This window comes from Habropoda laboriosa, unplaced genomic scaffold (genome assembly GCF_001263275.1).
Source record: "Habropoda laboriosa isolate 0110345459 unplaced genomic scaffold, ASM126327v1 scaffold28, whole genome shotgun sequence".
NCBI classification, from domain to species: Eukaryota; Metazoa; Arthropoda; class Insecta; order Hymenoptera; family Apidae; genus Habropoda; species Habropoda laboriosa.
Window position 1 is genome coordinate 527,648 of NW_017100174.1, and position 13,218 is coordinate 540,865.

Below are 13,218 nucleotides of genomic sequence, written 5' to 3' on the forward strand. Positions count from 1 at the left end.
ATATTATACTTAAAAAAATAAAACATACAAAGAAGATAATATATGTTGATATTTCGGTGTTGATTTAAACGTGTGCTAATTATCGTTTCGCCCTTTATCCGTACCCAATCGTACAGGAACGATAAAACGCTGCGTTAACGATCGTATGGTAACCTCAGGTCACACACATCGATCCTCCCACGCGGTGCTTGTAAATAATGGACACATTCACGTGACTTACTCACAGAGTATAGTGGCGAACTCTCCGCAATCTATTTACACGGTCTGTCGGCAAATTCTAGCGACGAAATCGACTGATTTTCAAGTTAGAACGTTGTCCAACAGCTTTACCTATTTCCTCATGCGCTCATCAGCCTATGAATTCTGCATAAAATTGTATCATTAGGTTCTACCATATACATATATATGTGTGTGTGTGTGTATATATATATATATATACACATGCCATGCGAATCATTTCATTCGACCTATGTGCGTTGACTTTAGGAAAGCGCAAAGGTTAAGTAAACCTTATGGACGATACAAGTTGTTACGAACTTATAGAAAAAACATTTACCAGGAAGTAAGAACTGTATTCTGAGAAATCTTTCGCTACAAATCGAAGAGAGGTCAAATGAAGGTATAATACTGTTTGTGTGATATATACGAGTTACTACAAAATGATTGAAACTATACAGTGGTAACATCCGTTTACATTTTTTTTCCTTTTCTTTTTCTTTTTTTTTTCGGATACTAAATTCTAATAGAACATCATGAGGAAGTCATCGAATGCTCCGTAGAAACATCATAAATCACTGTAAGTAGCATTTGTAAATACACCGCTCAGGTTCAACTATAAAACACCTTTAAAACTTCAATACAGAAGTTATACGAGCGAATGTTTGTTTAAAAATCGAACAAATTGAAACCAGACTTGAGTGTGGCTCGAATAATCATTCAATATCAATCGCGCGATATAACCTAAACGTATGTATTTAAATCGTTATTAAAACAACGCGTTTCGTCTGTTTTTAACCACGTCGTTTAATGTATGCACGTACATTTCACACTATTTATACGGAACTAATAAGCTGTTTGGCCGATGAAAGGTTAACACTTACGGTAAACGTTTACAGTAACTTTCCGAGAAATTAATTAATCGTCGTCGCAACGAAATCTAAACTAGCAATTTCAGGTTGTAATTAAGCGCCATCTACCGCACTTCGAAAAAAACAATACACTATCGATTTATCGTCCACGTGGGTTTCACGATCGAAATCGTCGAAAGAGAAGCAGTTTCAGGCGAAACACGTCAAGATTCGCGTGTCGCCTGCTAGAAGACTATTTAATTTATCGCGAGTGTCACGCTTTTTTCACGTGCAAAGGAAATTATGAACCCGCGGCATGAGAAGATTCTAAGTAATTGGACCGTAATCTTCGCGGCTAATCGACGGAGAAAGTGCTATGACCCTGTCAAATACGAAATCGGACCGTGTGCCCGGTTTTCTGTTAACGCTTATCGAATGAGAGTGGCATTAAAAAAAAAAAGAAAGAAAAAAAATGAAATAGATTAACAGGGTCGATGTAACGGGTGTGAAATCATTGGCAATTGGAACGAAAGATAAGCTACCGGCTTATCCGCGTACTTATACAGTTAGGCTGGTTACACGTGATTTACTGCTTCACTGGAAAATTCAATTTTCAACAATTTCCGTAGAATGTTCTTACACTAAATTATAAGAATTACTAACCTTTTCAGGGACGATTTTTTTAAAGTTAGAAAAAATTGGTCAAACTTTTTAGGTAGTTACATTTATATTCATGTTAAATCAATAGCAATTAAACTACTTTCCTCGTTCGGAGATTATGTTTTTCATGTTTTCTCTGTCACAAATATTGGAATTTTCGAAAAAATTAAACGTACACATACAGTGGGTTAAAAAATTTTGAAAAATTGCAATTTGTGGAAATCGCGAAGAAAATTGTGAAAGTCACTTTCTACAACTTTTTTATATGAGCTTGTAGTAAAAATTTAAAAAATACGTTTTGTAGATTTATGTCAATTGTACACATGCTGAAAATTTCATGGAAATCGGTTGACGTTGGTATGAGCGACAAATGATTAAAAATTGTGAAAATCGCACTATTTGTCGCTTGTTTCTCTATTAACCGATTTTCGATTAAATTTTCAACGTGTGTATAATTGACATAAATCTACAAAACGTATTTTTTAAATTTTCACTACAAGCTCAAACAAAAAAGTTGTAAAAAGTGACTTTCACAATTTTCATGGCAATTTCCACAAATTGTAATTTTTTCAAAATTTTTCGACACTTACTCTAGCATACTAATCCTTCTAACGTCTAAAAAAAACTCAAGTCGTTTGGTCCAATTTTAAAGAAGTTACACTGTTCTAAATAGTGTCCGTACTTAAGATAAACACACTATACTTACCGATTACTCACGAAAAATCTGATACTATTTAAAAAAAGAGATCTATTTCTAAATCGTTGAAATAAAATGTTTGTATGTTTTCGATCAGATATAAAACAGAGAATAAGAGAAATTTGATCAGATTACGCGCGATGACCTTCGAACTACTCAAAGTTGACAGAGAATTGAGGTTAGTCGGTCATTTCGAAACAGAGTAGAATCGTATGTAAGAACTAGAGGTGTAAATTTCGTACATGCTCTGTAAACAAAATGCAGAATAGCGACACGGCTCGGAGACTGTGTTTGAATAACCTCTTTCCTACAATTTTCGAGCGTTCGAAGGTCACCGTAAGTGGTATCGACGAATTTCCTTTCTTTTGTATCTCCGCTTTTTTCCATGGCACGAGAACTATGATACGGTGTTCCGTTGGAAAGAAATCGTAAAAAGCATCCTTCCAGAGACTTCCAGAAGGCAGGTCAAAGTTTTGTTTTGGTAACGATACACCAACGGTACTTTCTTCTAAAGGTTAGCTAGAAAGACCTTGTTATGGTTTTTTCTCGTTATTTCGCTCTGCGCGTCTCGCAGTGTTTACCTTCTATTTCGCGTGACTCTGTGTATCACGTAACATAGTCGTTACTTACAATAATACACGTTTGCATCTTCACGTTCGTCAAATCGTTCAATTTTAATCCTCGAAAGATCGCTAGGAAATTTTCTTTTTTAATCCCCAAAAGATTACTAGGAAATGAATTTTTTTTTCTATAGGGACCACTGTAGTACGTGTGTCATTGTGGATTATATACTCGGACGAAATCGATTTAAATGAATATTCAGAGAGACGTAAATCACGTGCAGTTTGTGGACACGAAATGATCGTCAAAGTCACCAGTGTTCTCGTTCATTTTTATTCAATTATTATATCAACAAGACAATACATCTGTGTGACGCGCGATGTATGTAAGTTTTTTTCAGTTTCTTATGATTAACCGACGATGCCGATAACCTTGACCATCGTGAAAAGGCCAGCCGAAGAAGAAACGTTATATCCCCCTGTACTTAAGTCGCTACATATTTCACTTAACCACCGATTCCTAATAGCATGAAATATTACCCTGTGTTTTTCACCTTGAAATATTATACGCAACCTAATGACCATTATTGTTTCCATATTAAATCAAAACAGTTACGTAACGATCAATTGTACGACTGGCACGTTACAGTACCTACTTTTGTTTCTTCTTTTTTTTTTTCCTTTTTTCTCTCTCTTCTTTTACGAGCTGCCTTTGGAACACTAATTGTTTCTCGTGGTCTTAATTGCTCTCTTTATTGTGAAGCACTTCACGTGTCCTTTTTTGTGGTTGAATGACGAATATCTGTGTTGGCTATTTTCGTTGCTTCGAAGTTACAAAAATTGGTGTCTTAAAATATTTTTCGAAACTAACGTATTTTATATTTTTCCAAGTGAAGTTATAACGATAATAATTTCCTTTCTATCATTGAAAACGAAATTCTTCTTTCATTAAAGGAATTTTCTATTGAAAAGGAAATTTTTATTAGAATTTTTTTTAGTAAAAAATTTATTTGACATTCGAATCAAACGGGAGAAAAGAAGAATGAATTTCCACGATCGGTATTTACTATCCTATAATCAAATATTACAATGTAACCGCCTGACCTTTTAACTGCCGCTTTCAACCTACCAAGAATCCTGTATTTTAATGCCACTGAACATGTTAAGAAACGTTACTTAAACGCACGCAATTTCATCGTAAACTTCGATGGAAATGTTATACTAATCACCATCGAACATTGATACAAAAGTCGACGCTAGAATCCGTACTTTACGAAAGGCAAAAATTAAAACAAATCAACACTTCATTGTCGAACAAGAAAAATTGACGTATCAACGAGACAGCTGAATAAGTAACGAAACAAATAATTCGCAACTTTTCAGTAACCTATTTCCTCGATATTTCTGTACGCGTGTTGGGAAACTTCAATGCTGTATTGTGCACGAGGACAGAATGCTCTCTGTATTTGAATCTCTGGCTTCGAATAATTCGTTTCGTAACAGATAGACGACGCAAAGGGCAAAAAAGTTGTCGCCTGAACAATCATGGCGACGATTCGTCGCGTTCGAGAAATCGCGCAGAAACAAAGCACAATTGAGAGTATCGTCTTTATTAGTGTGTTATAAATGGATTGTTCACGAGTGGCAAGGCGATTCGCCTTGACCGTGAGTATCAGCGGACGTGAAACTTTGGGAGGGGAGGTAGGTTTAGTAATATTCAAACTACGATGTAGTTTTAATAGGGTTCCGATAGCCACCGATCCCTTGAAACATTAACGTTCCCCCACTTATCGGGATCGGAACTTTACAGGTGCGACGTATTCGTGGCATAAAGCAAGGTTGAATAGAGTAACGAGACTTTGTGACGTCCACGGTGTCGCATATAGGACGAACAGAAACACCTGGAAGGACGTTCTTAACCCCTTAATGTTCGTACCTGTCCCCGGCACGTGCACAATTAATTGTCTAATGTGTCGATACTTTTTTTTTTTAATTTTCTTTCAGTTTCCATATTGCGGTATCCTTTCTGTTGTGGGAAAAGTGTTAATTCCATTGTAAATAATGGAAATCTTATTTCTATATGCTTAGGATAATTTTTAAGAGAATTGATTATTTTTGACAGAAGTTGAAAATTTTTTTTTATTTTCTTTCAGTTTCCGTATTGCGTTATCCTTTCTATTATGTAAGTTACAGGATTATACGTAATAGGAAACTGATTTCTACGCCTAGAAAATAATTAAAAGGAAAAAAGCAAAATGAATCATTTCTGCAACATAAAATTGAGAAAAATGGGTGTGTTTTAAGGGGTTAAGGCAAAAACGTGACAATTAAGAGCATTCACTCTTTCTGGATATTTTAAGATTTCAATCTTGATATAAATCACGTAAAATTCTTCTTTTTTTTTGCGAATTTTGCAAATTCATGTTGCATTTAGAAATAAAAAATGCTATTTAATTTTTTCCTTCATTTTTTGAATATACTAGTCCATTAACTGCGTCAATTTATTAATATTTTACGTTTCAAGTTAAACAAAGTAAGACAACAATATCAATTTATACCAAAATAATTCTACAAACGTGTCAAAAATAGGTGTCTCCAAATAAACTAGATTTCTTCCTTTCAAATACCGACTAGGTTCAACAAGTTCCGAAGGGAAGTTCTCGCCTAACAGTAATACAAAAAATATTTGCGCAAAATTGATCGAGATAGAACGATATTATTATTCGATCACTGAATTTCTTCTCTCGGTCGAACATTTCCGAGAATGTTTCGAATAAATAGGATCGGTGTTTATACGATGCGATTGTTTGTTCTGGTTTGTGTATTGTGTACGCTGGGTAACTAAATGAAATGTTAGGTATCACGATTTGTAAACCTTTTCGAGATAGGGCGGCGAGAATTGATTCGAGGGAGCCAGTTGACACTGTTAATTCTCGCCTCTTCGTATTCTGTCTCGCGAAATCGGTTGAACGTCCGACCTTCTAGTTGCCCTCTGAGCACCGTGAGGCAACCGGCGCGCTACATTTGGCGCTTTTTATAAAATACTTAAAAATAGTGACCGAGAAAGAAGACCACCAAAAAAAAATAAGTATTCCGGATAACACGAATTCGACGAATTTTCCTGCATTTTTTTTTTTAAATATACACACGTTGAAACGTTGTTAGGTATGCATCTCGGTATTCGCAGTTTCCATGTAATTCGAAAGATAACTTACCGACTGTGAAAATCTCATTGGGAATAATTAGCTATTTTCGTTGGTAATATTTGTAATACGATAATAACGCGTTACAAGGATTATTCATGATACGATAATAACGCGTTATAAGATTGTTTGTAATACTCGTAAACATAATTATCACGTTTAGTAGTCTTCTCTAACGACCGTTTCTTAAAATCAATAGATCTTTATACGGACGCGAAAAGATCTTTTAGTACCAATAAAACAGGTTTATTGATATGTTATTTCACGTCTCTCTTACAACTGGTTTTTAACAGCCACGGGAATACAAGCGGTGGTGGGAATGTGAAGGAAAAAAATTGATTGCGCAAGATTCAAATTCTAAAAACGAATCACACTGCTATTGATACGAAATCGTACACAAGAAGGTGGCGCGAGCTGTAATTGCAGTAAATCTGTGCCACTTTAAACGTCCACGCAAACCACAATCACGAGGAAAGAACGGAAAAAGAAGAAAAAGGAGGAAAAAATGAAAAAAGGCGTGGATCAAGAGAGAGAGAGAGAGAGAAGAAAAAAAAGAGTGCGTTCGCGGTTTGACGCAAACGGCTACATCCCACGTCACCCACAGAAAGCCTGGAAGTAAGGAAAACGGATACTGTTATTCTTCCTTGGGTATTTTTACGCTTTCACATCCAGGAAAATGGATACTTACCGAGGATCGATCAGGTTTACTTCCTCCTTTTCCATTAACCGACCGCGCCGCCTCCGTGAAAATCGACGGGAAAAATACCGGTGTCCGTTTAAACGGTGCTCGATACCGCGACGAAACAACAAATACAGATTCATTAAGTTGCATAACACGCCTATCGATAAACACTCTGTTTATGATAATGAGAATCGGTGCAGAATCCATTAGTAATGACTCGTTTCTGCAGAGACTTTTATTTCTCTCATTTAATCGCTCGCCCGCTCACTCACGCACTTAAACACTCACTCTCACATTCTCTCACTATCTCACTTACTCTCTCATTCGCTCACTCACTCATTCTCCCTCTCTTTCTCGCTCACACTCTCGCTCGCTCCCTCTCACTCTCACTCACTCCCATGCGTACGTTCACTCGATCGATATACGCGTCTCTCTCTGTCTCTTTGCGTCAGCATGATCAGTTGCGTACACGCGGAGTACGCACGCACTCGGCCGCCGTTCCTCGTGGTTTGTTTGTAGAAATCCAACTGACATCATTAGCCAGAGAGAAATTAATTAATGAACGGAGCTCGGACTTACGATAACCGTTCACGAATACAGATAGCGAATTGCATAATCGCGCGGCTAGCCGCTCCTGCAACACTATTTCGCCCAAGCTGTCCCGTTACTTTTCAAGTGCTCGTGCACCGAACGATTGTCGTCGCGATCGTTAGATCATGCTAACTCGATATACACTTCATCACTATCTTTCTCGTTCGTTTATTTACACTGTTCTTTTTACATCCGCAATTTCCAAGGAACTACTTATCACGAAGAAGTATGGTTCTATTAAAAAAAGAATTTACAAAAATATATCGCATAGATCATTGACTTTCGATAGACGTATCCAAGATTTTTTAGTACAAATTAAAAAAGTAACCGAAAAAAATTCTATTTTTTTCTATAAATCAACGAAAAATGTATACTTTCCTATATTTTTCACACCGCACATTTTTAATAATTAATTTCGCTGATAATTAAAATCGCTGATCTATACGAAACACTCTCTAGAAGCACAACAGATATCTGTTTCTATAGAAAGTACGTCCACCTGAACAACGATGGTTACGAATGCCGATCGAAAATTCTAATTCCCAGCTGTGGTTGCTGCGGAAGAATAGACACGGTTGCTGGTTACTTTCAATACCGACGATTATCGGTCTATATTTAGCACACGCACGTATCCGTGTAATAGATAGTATGTAACACTTACAGACGAGTGTACAACACACACACACACATACGAAAGAGAATGGCAGAGTGTCTATCAGACATCGATAATCAATTCTTCGCGAATCTAGCCAATGTAGGAGGACGTACGATGATATCATTGAAACTGTACGTGATCGTTCTGTTCTCCGGATGAATTGCTGAATTGCTTTTATTTGATATATTAGTCACTTTTTTTTTAAGTGCTCGTGTACTCGTAGATAAATAGTATCATCGGTCAGGCACGTGTAAATTCTCGAACAGCTGTGTTTGCAGACGGAAGAATGGCTATGGGCAATTGTGTATCGGTAGGTACATATATCCTGAGTGATTCCGACGAACAGATGCGATCACCGGAAGCACAATTGAACTGGTTTCGATTCTTACGCGTTCATTGAAATCAACCACTTAATTTTTCCGTGGAAGCATCAGAGCGTTACGTAAGATTGATCTACAGATTTCACGTTGGATAAGAAGCAAAATTCTTATCGCTTCTGAGAAACTTCCGCCATCTACATACGCGTTCTATGCCGTGTAACCTTCTGCGGAAGGCCGGTTGAGCATATTTCTGTTAATCTACCTCTTTATTAGGCATTCGACGAAGTTTGTACAGGTATTTAAGACACGGCAGAGATAGTGCTGTAAACATCGAAAACGAGACTGATAAGTTTTCTGGTCGAGACGAGGGGATAAGTACGAATCTAGAGACTTGAATCGTGTACTTGGAAAATATTCTGAAATATTCGTAAATTTCACAGGCGAAAAATTCTATCTTCGATATCTGAGAAAGAAGAGAAGTTATCGTATATTTGGGGTTTCGAAAATTTAGCATTTCATTAAATCAAAGTGGAAGCGCGCAAAGGAAAAAAATTTGGGAAGACAACTTTCACAAAAATATTTATTTATACAAAATTCGATGTTCGATATTTCTATTTTCACTATTTAAAAAAGAAGAAAAATTATCGTATTCCTGGAAGTACGATCATTTTTGGGTTTCGAGATGAAAAATTTAGTATTTTATTAAATCAAAATGGAAGCGCGCAAAGGGCAAAAATTTGAGAAGAAAATTTTCAAAGCGCTTGCGATTTTCACAAAAAATATTTATTTACACAAAATTCAATGTTCGATATTGGAGAATATTCGACGATAAAAATTTTCATATCGTTCAAATTCTTCGAAACTTGAATCGTCGTTAGTTCTCGTTCCTCGAAGTCAACTGATTCAATTTCCTCCGCTCACCCACCGTGATTTCGTCTACGATGAAATCTTAACGCTACTTATTTACGTATACAAAATTCGGCGTTCGATATTCGAAAATATTCGACGATAAAAATTTTCATATCGTTCAAATTCTTCGAAACTTGAATCGTCGTTAGTTCTCGTTCCTCGAAATTGAACTGATACAATTTCCTTTGCTCACCCGCCACGATTTCGCCAACGATAAAATCTGAAACTCGACGCTACCGACCAATTAAAAACGTATATACACACCGCTGGTGTGTGCCCAACAATTTTCTCCGTTCGTTGTAATAATCACTTTAATCGTTGTCGAAGTAACGTTTGTTTACGTTCTCGAACGGCGACGGCATAATATATTATTTCACCACGAAATGCAACTTTCGCCTGGCGCGAGGTCGACTTTTAATTTGAATACAAATTACGCGATCTAAAATACGCGCCGGTTCTCTGCTATGTACCGCTTCGTTGAACGCTGACAGAGCGAATAAAAGTAAGAAGAGACGTGAGAGTCGTATTCGTGTTCTAGCATTTAAGATGTTCGTTCTCCTTTAGAAATACATACTTCCATCTGGCAAGTGCATTCGTAGAAAAGAAGAAACATGATAAATCGTAAGAGAGAACACTCTTGTTACTGTGTGTGTAAATGTGTGTAAATGTGTGTATGTGAATTTGTAGAGTGTTCGGAATGAACCGAGTCGCGTTCAACGCTTTAATTCCACCATGATACATTTATCGAGCAATCCACGCTGTCGACATTTACATTTTGACAAGCGTTAAAATTTATTGGCTACTCTCTCTCTCTTCTCGACGTTTTGCATTCTGTTAATTATGATTGATGGAAAAAAATGGTATATCGGAATAGTTTGTGTTTGCGAGTGTGGAAGACCTGCGATTAAGCCTTTCGTTGCCGCAGGTTTTACTGTGTGAGGCACGTGGCTGATGGTAGCGAGATCTCTTGTTTTTGACGTTTGAAAATTTTCAGGTTTAAGGGGATAGGTTACCTTTGATAGCCCGAAAACAAATCTTGTGAAGTGATAAATAAAGATAGATTGAACTTTCTTGGTTATTTTTAATCGTTGTTCTAGGAGGTTTAAAAGAAAAGAAGGAAAGTCTGAATATCTGTAAGTACACCATGCGCGGCATCGAAACGCCGGAACGCGTCGCGCCGAAAAGCTGGTTAGGTTAGGTTAGGTTAGGTTAGGTTAGGTTAGGTTAGAAAAGCTGGTCAAAATTATAGGTAATATTATAAACTATGGTTTGTTATTAACATTAAAATGAAAAAATTGGTAGATTTTACACTTTGAATTTCGAACTCTTTTTCATTGGTCGAAACACTGCTGCGTCCGGAAGTATGAATTAAGAGAAACTTACCTGAGATTATGGCACCAGATTTGAGCAAATACTCACGTATAAAGTCTATGTTACGTGATTCGTGAATAAGTTGCATCGCAATTGCGCGAAGAAGTGTAAATGATAAAAGTGCCGAGGAGTATTGTGTTTTCACGATAATATACACGTCGAACGAATCAGGATAAATGCAGCATAAATTTAAATTTATGTCGCCAATTTATGTTATCTAATCTAATATACCATTACGTTAAGTGAACTTTATCGCTAATTTTACTCGAATATACCACAACTATTTAAACCAGTGATAAGGAACCTTCTTTTTTTGCGTCAGAACATAATTGAAAACCACAGCAATTCGTACGAGCTGCCGCAACCATAATCTTGAAAAGCCTAATTTATTCAATTATAAAATGCTAATCTACAAGGTGGAATGTTTTGTTTTCAACGGGAATAACAACGAGTCGATTTTTATTTAATTCCATTTCCTGACAATTCACTCAACCACAATCTTAATAAACCTAATTTATTCATTTAAAAATTGTTAATCTATAGGTTGAGATTTTTTACTCTCAACGTAGATAACAGTCATTTTTTTACGAGTCAATTTTTTAAAATTTCATTTTCTGAAAGTTCACTCATGAGTTAATTTAAAAAAATTTCATTTTCTGAAAGTTCACTCGTTACGAGTGAACTTTTTTCAAATTTTATTTTTGAAAAGTTCACAAGCTGATACCATTATTCTTATCCTATTATCTACACAGAAAACGTAGTCTTTCCGAAACTAATTTCAACAGATTCACCTATCGCGATAAACGCAAAAACTGTTCACATTAGCCGATCGAATTCAGTTGAGCCGAGTTCATCGCTGATTCAAACAAATACGATTTTCGCTGTACCATCTTTCGAGAAAAAATCGAAGAGATACAGGATACATTCGAGTTTTCGTGCGTTAGAAATTTCACGAATGGCAACTCGACCGGTAAAGAAGAAAAGAAAAGAAATACTGTGCTGCGTAATCGCGATTATCGCGACATACCGATAACCATTTGAACGTCTATCAGAACCACCGTCTCTTTTCGTATGCATAGTCATTGTTGTTATACCTATAAAATCGCTCGATGCACAATACTCTTGGGAACTTACATACAGTACTCTTATCGTTCTATTCTCCTTTCAGGCCACGACTTATCTTATCAGTAGGCGTCGCGCATTCGACGAGTCTTCGTAAATATCACGAAGAATCTCAAGGAACGGTGGAAGAAAAAAATATATATACGCTTCTCTATCGTTTACGTAGCAAATTGGATGACTGTGTGGTCCGCGATCACGCGACAGATTTCACCTCGTTACGTAACTCCGAATTCGTACACAACCGGTTGCGCAGGAGTACTATTTTTTCTCGCTCTCTGTCTCTTTCTCGCGGTTAATTCCGGTGTAAACGGTAATTAAATCGTTTGACAATCGCTAACTTAAATTAAATATTTTTTTTTTTTACTATTTTCTCACTTTATCTACTCTATCTTTCTCGCCGTTAATTCTCACCCTATCTCTTCCTGTATCTCTCTTTTTCGCGGTTAATTCCGGTATAAACAGTAATTAAATCGTTCCAGAATCGCTAAATTAAAAAAAAATTTTTTTTTACACTTCGACATGTGTCCCTGATTCTTGCAATCTGTAATTCATGAAAATAGCACGTGTCTATTGTTTCACGGATAAATTATAGGAGACGTGTGTCGTTTCACGATATCACGTAACATTTCTATTCTTATTTTTTAATGTATTTCTCGTTAATTTACACTCGTACATCTATAAATACTTTTTCTTCCTCATTGCGATTATTACATCACGATTATAATACCGTGATCCGACGCCAACGAATCGGTTAAAACCGTTCTGCATGACGTCATTTGGCTTTGCTTATCAATGCCTTGCGGTGTCCTGTAACGGATTCCAATGGCGAGCTTAGAAATTTTATACAGAGTGGCCTGGGGAAAGGATGAAATATTTTAGAATCGTGAGAAATTTAGGATCTCGAAAAATCAAGTCGTTGGAGCAAAATTTTCACTGCAAAATTGTAATTGTACAAATTCTATGTTTATTTTATTTACGCACCAAAATTAAGGCATAATTGTTACGATTATATTCGTTAAAATAGGCAAAAAGTATGCAACCTTCATTTTCCACTTCGACAGAAATATCAAATTTTCGTTAAAATAATTTTTCCGCAAAATTCTAAAACAAAACAGTCGCCTTTGTGTGAAAAAATCCGTCCCGAAGACGGTGAAGCGAGCACCTTGAAGCCGGGCCCAGCGCGCTCGGTGGGGGGGACTCCGCCCCTTTGGGCCTTTCCCTGGGCCTGTTCGCGTAGGGATGGACAGGGCGTCCTCCACTCTTCACGAGACCGTTGAACGCGTACTTTTTGCGAACGACGCTCAGACAACGCGAGAATAGTGTTCGTGTAAAATACACTGTGGCGAGAACGTAGAAACGTTTAATTAATTTTACGCCCACC